Source organism: Apodemus sylvaticus, chromosome 9 (genome assembly GCF_947179515.1).
Source record: "Apodemus sylvaticus chromosome 9, mApoSyl1.1, whole genome shotgun sequence".
NCBI lineage: Eukaryota > Metazoa > Chordata > Mammalia > Rodentia > Muridae > Apodemus > Apodemus sylvaticus.
In genome coordinates this window covers 59,016,162-59,024,886 of record NC_067480.1, presented here as the reverse complement: position 1 = coordinate 59,024,886, position 8,725 = coordinate 59,016,162, and positions in this window count along the sequence as shown.

Below are 8,725 nucleotides of genomic sequence, written 5' to 3'. Positions count from 1 at the left end.
TATTAAAATTGATAGCTCAGATCCAATGGAAATAAGGCAAACCCCACTGCTGAGGCTGTGGGAAGCAGAGGCCCACACATCCCAGGTTTGGTAGGGCTGCTGTCACTCAGACCTTTCTACTCCCATGCCACTCAACTGGACACAACCTGCAAGTGACAACAGAATTTGAATTCCACTTTCTTCCAGATGTATACTGTCTCCTTTTTACATGACAGTGTCAAACTGCATAACCTCAGCCTGAGCTCTTGATTCAGAGGTCTTGACAAGAGTGGTTGAAAAACCCGTCTTTCCAAATTTTTCAGCAGCACAAGAGTTTCTGCATCTAGGGAGAACTGAAATGATTTGTTTTAAAAATCTATTCTTCCTTAAGTATGTGTGCATTTCTCATTGGCATTTCATTTATATATAAACACATATTTTTTATTTTCTTTATCATTTTCATTCCAAATGAAATTTAGACTCCAGAGGGCCAAATAACCCTATTAGACTCCAGAGGGTCAAATAACCCTATTAAAAAAATGGGGTATAGAGCTAAACAAAGAATTTTCACCTGAAGAACTTCGAATGGCTGAGAAGCACCTTAAGAAATGTTCAGCATCATTAGTCATTAAGGAAATGCAAATCAAAACAACCCTGAGATTCCCAGTTTCCCCTTCCCCATAAGTCCCATAAGCCCTCTTCCCTCTGCCCGTTCTCCAACCAACCCCCTTCTACTTCTCTGTTTTGGTAATCTCCTACAATGCTACATCAAACATTTCCAGGACCAGAGACCTCTCCTTCCTTCTTGGAAATGATTTGATATGTGAATTGTGTCTTAGGTTTTCAGAGCTTCTGGGCTAATATCCACTTATCAGTGACTGCATTCCATGTGTGTTCTTTTGTGAATGGGTTACCTCACTTAGGATGATATTTTCCAGATCCAACCATTTGACTAAGAATTTCATGAATTCATTGTTTTTAATTGCTGAGTAGTATTCCATTGTGTAAATATACCACATTTTCTGTATCCATTCCTTCACTGAGGGACATCTAGGTTCTTTCCAGCTTCTGCCTATTATAAATAGGGCTGCTATGAACATAGTGGAGAATCCTCTATGGGGAATCCTCTGGGTATATGCCCAGGAGTGGTATAGCAGGGTCCTCCGGAAGTGACATGCCCAGTTTTCTGAGGAACAGCCAGACTGATTTCTAGAGTGGTTGTACCAACTTGCATTCCCACCAGCAGTGGAGGAGTGTTCCTCTTTCTCCACATTCTCGCCAACACCTGCTGTCTCCTGAGTTTTTAATCTTAAGCCATTCTGACTGGAGTGAGGTGGAATCTCAGGGTTGTTTTGATTTGCATTTCCCTAATGACTAATGATGCTCAATATTTCTTAAGGTGCTTCTCAGCCATTCAAAATTCTTCAGGTGAAAATCCTTTGTTTAGCTCTGTACCCCATTTTTAATAGGGTTATTTGGCTCTCTGGAGTCTAACTTCTTGAATTCTTTGTATATATTGGATATTAGCCCTCTGTCGGATGTAGGGTTGGTGAAGATTTTTTCCCAATTTGTTGGGTGCCATTTTGTCCTTTTGACAGTGTCCTTTGCCTTACAGAAACTTTGTGATTTTATGAGGTCCCATTTGTCAATTCTTGATCTTAGAGTATAAGCTATTGGTGTTCTGTTCAGAAACTTTTCCCCTGTGCCCATGTCCTCAAGGGTCTTCCCTAGTTTCTTTTCTATTAGTTTCAGTGTGTCTGGTTTTATGTGGAGGTCCTTGATCCACTTGAAGTTGAGCTTAGTACAAGGAGATAAGAATGGATCAATTCGCATTCTTCTGCATGCTGACCTCCAGTTGAGCCAACACCATTTGTTGAAAAGGCTATCTTTTTTTCCACTGGATGGTTTCAGCTCCTTTGTCAAAGATCAAGTGATCATAGGTGTGTGGGTTCATTTCTGGGTCTTCAATACTATTCCATTGATCTACCTGCTTGCCACTATACCAATACCATGCAGTTTTTAACACTATTGCTCTGTAATACTGCTTGAGGTTGGAGATACTGATTCCCCCAGAAGTTCTTTTACTGTTGAAAATAGTTTTAGCAATCCTGAGTTTTTTGTTATTCCAGATGAATTTGAGAATTGCTCTTTCTAACTCTATGAATAACTGAGTTGGGATTTTGATGGGGATTGCACTGAATCTGTAGAATGCTTTTGGCAAGATGGCCATTTTTACTATATTAATCCTGCCAATCCACGAGCATGAAAGATTTTTCCATTTTCTGAGGTCTCCTTCCATTTCCTTCTTCGGAGACCTGAAGTTCTTGTCATACAGATCTTTCACTTGTTTGGTTAGAGTCACACCAAGATACTTTATATTGTTTGTGGCTATTGTGAAGGGTGTCATTTCCCTAATTTCTTTCTCAGCCTGCTTATCCTTTGAGTATAGGAAGGCTACTGATTTGCTTGAGTTGATTTTATATCCGGCCACTTTGCTGAAGTTGTTTATCAGCTGCAGGAGTTCTCTGGTGGAGTTTTTTGGGTCACTTAAGTATACTATCATATCATCTGCAAATAGTGATAGTTTGACTTCTTCCTTTCCAATTTGTATCCCTTTGACCTCCTTATGTTGTCTAATGGCTCTAGCTAGTACCTCAAGTACTATATTGAAAAGATATGGAGAGAGGGGGCAGCCTTGTCTATGCCCTGATTTTAGTGGGATTGCTTCATGTTTCTCTCCATTTAGTTTGATGTTGGCTACAGGTTTGCTGTATATTGTTTTTACTATGTTTAGGTACCGGCCTTGAATTCCTGTTCTTTCCAAGACTTTTAGCATGAAAGGATGCTGAATTTTGTCAAATGCTTTTCAGCATGTAATGAAATGACCATGTGGTTTTTTTTCTTTGAGTTTATTTATATAGTGGATTGCATTGATGGATTTCCGTATATTGAACTATCCCTGCATCCCTGGGATGAAGCCTACTTGATCATGGTGAATGATCAATTTGATGTGTTCTTGGATTCGGTTGGCAAAAATTTTATTGAGTATTTTTGCATTGATATTCATAAGGGAAACTGGCCTGTAGTTCTCCTTCTTTGTTGGATCTTTGTGTGGTTTTGGTATCAGCATAATTGTGGCTTCATAGAAGGAGTTGGGTAGTGTTCCTTCTGTTTCTATTTTGTGGAATAATTTGAAGAGTATTGGTGTTAGGTCTTCTTTGAAGGTCTGATAGAATTCTGCAGTGAAGCCATCTGGTCCTGTGCTTTTTTTTGGTTGGAAGACTTTCTATGACCCCTTCTATTTCTTTAGGGGTCATGGGACTGTTTAGATGATCCATTTGATCCTGATTTAATTTTGGTATTTGGCATCTGTCTAGGAAATTGTCCATTTCCTCCAGATTTTTCTAGTTATGCTGAATATAGGCATTTGTAGTAGGATCTGATGATTTTTTGAATTTCCTCAGTTTCTGTTGTTATATCTCCCATTTCATTTCTTTTTTCTTTTTCTTTTCTTTTTTTTTTTTCAAGACAGGGTTTCTCTGTGTAGTCCTGGCTGTCCTGGAACTCACTCTGTAGACCAGGCTGGCTTTGAACTCAGAAATCTGCCTGCCTCTGCCTCCTAAGTGCTGGGATTAAATGTGTGCACCGCCACTGCCCGGTTCCCATTTCATTTCTAATTTTGTTAATTTGGATACTGTCTCTGTGCCCTTTGGTTAGTCTGGCTAAGGGCACAGACTGCTAGTGTGTGCTCTCTCTAGTTTATTTTTGGAGGCACTCAGGGCTATGAGGTTTCCTCTTAGCACTGCCTTCATTGTGTCCCATAGATTTGGGTATGTTGTGCCTTCATTTTCATTAAATTCTAAAAATCTTTGATTTTTTTCTTTATTTCTTCTTTGGCCAAGGTATCATTGAGTAGAGTATTGTTCAGCTTCCATGTGCATGTGGGCTTTCTGTTGTTTTTGTTGATTAAAGACCACTCTTACTCCACAGTGATCTGATAGGAGGTATGGGATTAGTTTGATCTTCTTATATTTCTTGAGGTCTGTCTTGTGACCAATTATATGGTTGATTTTGGAAAAGGTACGATGAGGTGCTGAGAAAAACGTATATTCTTTTGCTTTAGGATGAAATGTTTTATATACATATAAATACACGTATATATATATATATATATATATGTATATATGTGTGTGTATATATATATATATATATATATATATATATATATATATTAAATCCAATTGGTCCAAAGCTTCAATTAGTTTCACTGTGTCCCTGTTTACTTTCTGTTTTCCTGATTGGTCCATTGAGGATATTGGAGTGTTGAAATCACCCACAATTATTGTGTTAAATGCAATGTGTGTTTTGAGCTTTAGTAATGTTTCTTTTATGAATGAGGGTGCCCTTGCATTTGGAGGGTAGATGTTCAGAATTGAGAGTTCTTCTTGGTGGATTTTTGACTTGACCAGTAAGAAGTGTCCTTCCGTGTCTCTTTTAATGACTTTAGGTTGAAAGTCAATTTTATCTGATATTAGAATGGCTACTCCGGCTTGTTTCCTAAGACCATTTGCTTGTAAGATTGTTTTCCAGCCTTTTACTCTGAGGTAGTATTTGCCTTTGACACTGAGGTGTGTTTCCTGTAAGCAGCAAAATGTAGGGTCCTGTTTATATATCCAGTCTGTTAGTCTATGTTTTTTAATTGGGGAATTGAGTCCACTGATGTTAAGAGATATTAAGGAATAGTGATTATTACTTCCTGTTATTTTTGATGTTATTTTTATATTTGAGTGGTTATCTTCTTTTGGGTTTGATGAAAGAAGGTTACTATCTTGCTTTCTCCAGGGTGTAGTTTACCTCCTTGAATTGGTGTTTTCCACCTATTATCCTTTGTAGGGCTGGGTTTGTGGAAAGATATTGTGTAAATTTGTTTTTGTCATGGAATCTGTATGAGATCTGCCCAGGATCTTCTAGCTTTCATGGTCTCTGGTGAGTAGTCTGGTGTGTTTCTGATAGGTCTTTCTTTATATGTTACTTGGCCTTTTTCTCTTACTGTTCTTAATAGTCTTTCTTTCTTTCTTTAGCACATTTTGGGTTTTGGTTATTATGTGACAGGAGGTATTTCTGTTCAGGTCCAGTCTGTTTGCAGTTCTGTAGGCTTCTTGTATATTCATGGACAACTCTCTCTTTAGGTTAGGGAAGTTTTCTTCCATAATTTTGTTGAAGACAATTGCTGGCCCTTTAAGTTGTAGATATTCACTCTCATCTATACCTATAATCCTTAGGTTTGGCCTTCTCATTGTGTCCTGGACTTCTTGGATGTTTTGGGTTACAAACTTTTTGCTTTTTGCATTTTGACTGTTGAGTAAATGGTTTCTATGGTATCTTCAGCATCTGAGATTCTTTCTTCTATCTCTTATATTCTGTTGTTGATATTTGCATCTATGGCACCTGATTTCTTTCCAAGGTTTTCTATCTCCAAAATTGTTTCCCTTTGTGATTTCTTAGTTGTTTCTACTTCTGTTTTTAGATCCTGGATGGTTTTGCTCAGTTCCTTCACTTGTTTGTGTTTTCCTGTATTTCTTTAATAGATTTTTGTGTTTCCTCTTTCATGACTTCTGCCTGTTGAGTCAATTTCTCCTGCATTTCTTTAAGTGATTTTGTGTTTCCTCTTTATTGGATTCTATCTGTTGACCCATATTCTCCTGAATTTCTTTAAATGGTTTTTGTGTTTCCATTGTAAGGGCTTCTACCTTATTCATGTTCCCCTGTATTTCTTTAAGAGATTTGTGTCCTTTTTGTGTTTCTCTAACAGCATCATAACCAGTGATTTTAAATCCAAATCTTGCTTTTCTGGTGTGTTGGGGTATCAAGGACTTGCTGTTGTTGGAGAATTGGGTTCAGATGCTGCCATATTGCCTTGATTTCTGTTAGTAATGTTCCTACGTTTACCTTTTGCCATTTGGTTATCTCTGGCATTAGTTGGTCCTGCTGTCACTGGCTGGTGCTTGAACCTCCTGTGGGCCTCTAAAGCTATTTCTGTACCCATGGATGACTGGGTTTCTCCTGTCTCAGATTACTGATGTGCTGCCCTACTCTTGGGTGCCGTTGGAGCCCTGGTGTGCTTTGTCCTAACAATGTTATACTCTGGTTGTCTCTGTGTACCTGGTGTTGCCTGTCTGTTCTGCCCAGTAGTGAAGATGGTGGACTCTGTGAGGACACCCTCCAAGCCCCAGATCACTCTGCAGGGCAAATGACTCAGGACAGGGCTTGCTTCCAGATTTCAAATGCTCTGCTGATGCTGTTTCTTGAATGCCCTGCTTCTACTGAATAATGTGCTCCTGTCCTTTCTCGAGAGAGTATCAGGAAGTAGGATCTTGCCCTTGTCTGATGTGGCACAGGTCTACCACATACAATGGAAAGGGGCAGTGGCGATTAACCTGCTCCTGCTGGTTCTCTAGAGAGTATCAGGGAGTGGGGTCTTCCCGTGTCAGATGTGGCACAGGTCTCTGGCTGAGCTGGCTGTTTGATCACAGGAGCCAAGATGGTGGCAACCTTAGACCACAGGGTTCCCTCTAACAGCGGGACTCCCTGCAGGTTAGAAGCTCCCCTGCAGGACACCCACCCAGACAGCTGCAGAAAGAACCCAGGCAGGCTGCGTCCCAAGTGAGCCCCCACTCTGGTGTTCCCTGCGCACCAGGCTGTATGATGTATTTTCACAGGTATATCTGTCTACCCATTTCCCTGTTCCCACATATTCAACAGGCAGGGAAAACATACATTTTGGTTTTCCTCCCAAATAGTTTCAATTTATGCCTTTTGTCTTGGTTCAGTTAATAATTATGCCCAATTTTACTCTCAATGTTTAGGTAATAAACATGAGAGGTAAAAATTGGTGAACTCAAAAATCAATTAAAAAATCAATAAAATTATTATTCTTTTAAAATAAATCAATAAAATCAATACAATTCCAATGTGAGGAATAAAGAGGGGCTGTCATGACAATCCCACATAAATTAAAAAAAAAATAGAATATTACGCAAAACTGTATACTCCTAAACCAAAAATTTAGGTAAAATAGCTCAATTCTTAAAACACTACTAAAAACTTAAAGTTAAATAAATCATGTAACTCTGTATGTATTGAATAAATTGAAATTATGGTTTTCAACAATAAAAACATTCTAAGCCTAATGTGCTTCACTGGCAAATTCTAGAACTCATGTATATCTTAAATCAAAAGGCACAAAAGAAAGAAACACATAGATAACATCATAGTAAAAGAGAAACACCAATAATACAAACACAGATACAGAAATCTTCAACAAATCCTTAGTAAATCTAATGTAAGAATTTAGCAAAGGGAAGATAAGAACAATTAAGTAAGGTTTACTGCTAGAATGGCAAGGTTCGTTCAATTATTTAAAAAAAAAAACTAGTCAGTGTAATTTGACTAAAAAAAAATGAAAGGATCTCTTAGCAAATTAGGACTGCATAAAAAAAAATGTAGACTGCATAGAAATTGCCTCTATCTGATAAGTGGCAAATTAAAAAACCTTTCAGTTAGCCAGGTGTGATGGTCGGGAGGCAGAGACAGATGATTCTTAAATGCAAGGTCAACCTGGGCAATTTATAGATAGCTGGTCCAAACCCCAAACATTTAAAGGGGCCTATGTGGTACAGGACTGACTAGCTTCCATGAGGCCTGGATTAGTGCCCTGGAGGACAAAAGAACATTTCAACTAATATCATCGATACTACTATGATACTCTTTTTAAAATTTTTTTACATACTGCTTTTTATTGCTTTAAATGTTATTTAATACTCTTATTAGTTCTTAATTTGACCTGGCCAGCACCCTAATAATTGAGACTGAGACCTACTGCATTTATTTAATCAGCTTCAGTATAATTACTGGGCAAATTATCCCTAATCTATTTTTCTACACTAAACTGTCTATTCCCTGCTGAGCTCCCCAGTACTTGCTGTCTGAGGTTATTTCTACTCCAGCAGTCTGTCCTCAGGGAGCATTTCTCTCCATGTGTACTCCTGGTCCATCATGTCTAAAGAGACCTCCTGTTCTCTTAGATTTCTTCCTTCCTTCCCTCCTTCTTCCTTTTTCCTCTCTCCTCATGGTCCCTACCTGTGCCCCCCAGCCTGGTAATTGAAACTCTGCCTGCCTCTTTTCTCCCCAGCAATTGGCTATAGCTTTTTTTTATTTAACCAGTCAGGGAATATTGGTTTATATAACATTATTTCGTGTACATGGGAATGCGCTCCTGAACTGCAAGCAGATCTTGTAGGCCAGTATTTAGCATTTGAATATATAGCAGCACCAGACCAACCCCCAATTATTTTTATTTATTCTTTGAGGATTTCATACAAGTTATCTTTATTCTCTATTTTATTTTTTGAGATTGTAATTATTATAACATTTCTCACTGTTCCAAATACCCAAACAGTCCATATACCCATCCTTGCACTCTTTCAAAATCATGGCTCCTTTTCTCATTAATTATTGTTCTGCGCATATATGGATATGTAAATAAGTTAAACAAGATTGACAGATGCTTGGCCCAACTAACCAAAAGAAAGGGATGACCAAAATTAATGGAATCAGAAATAAACAGAAAAACATTACAAGAAACACCAAAGAATTCAGAATATTATAAGGAAATACTTTTTAAAAATCTGTTCTTCATTAAGTTGTGAAACCTAAAGACAAACTTGAATTGCTATATTCAGCCAGA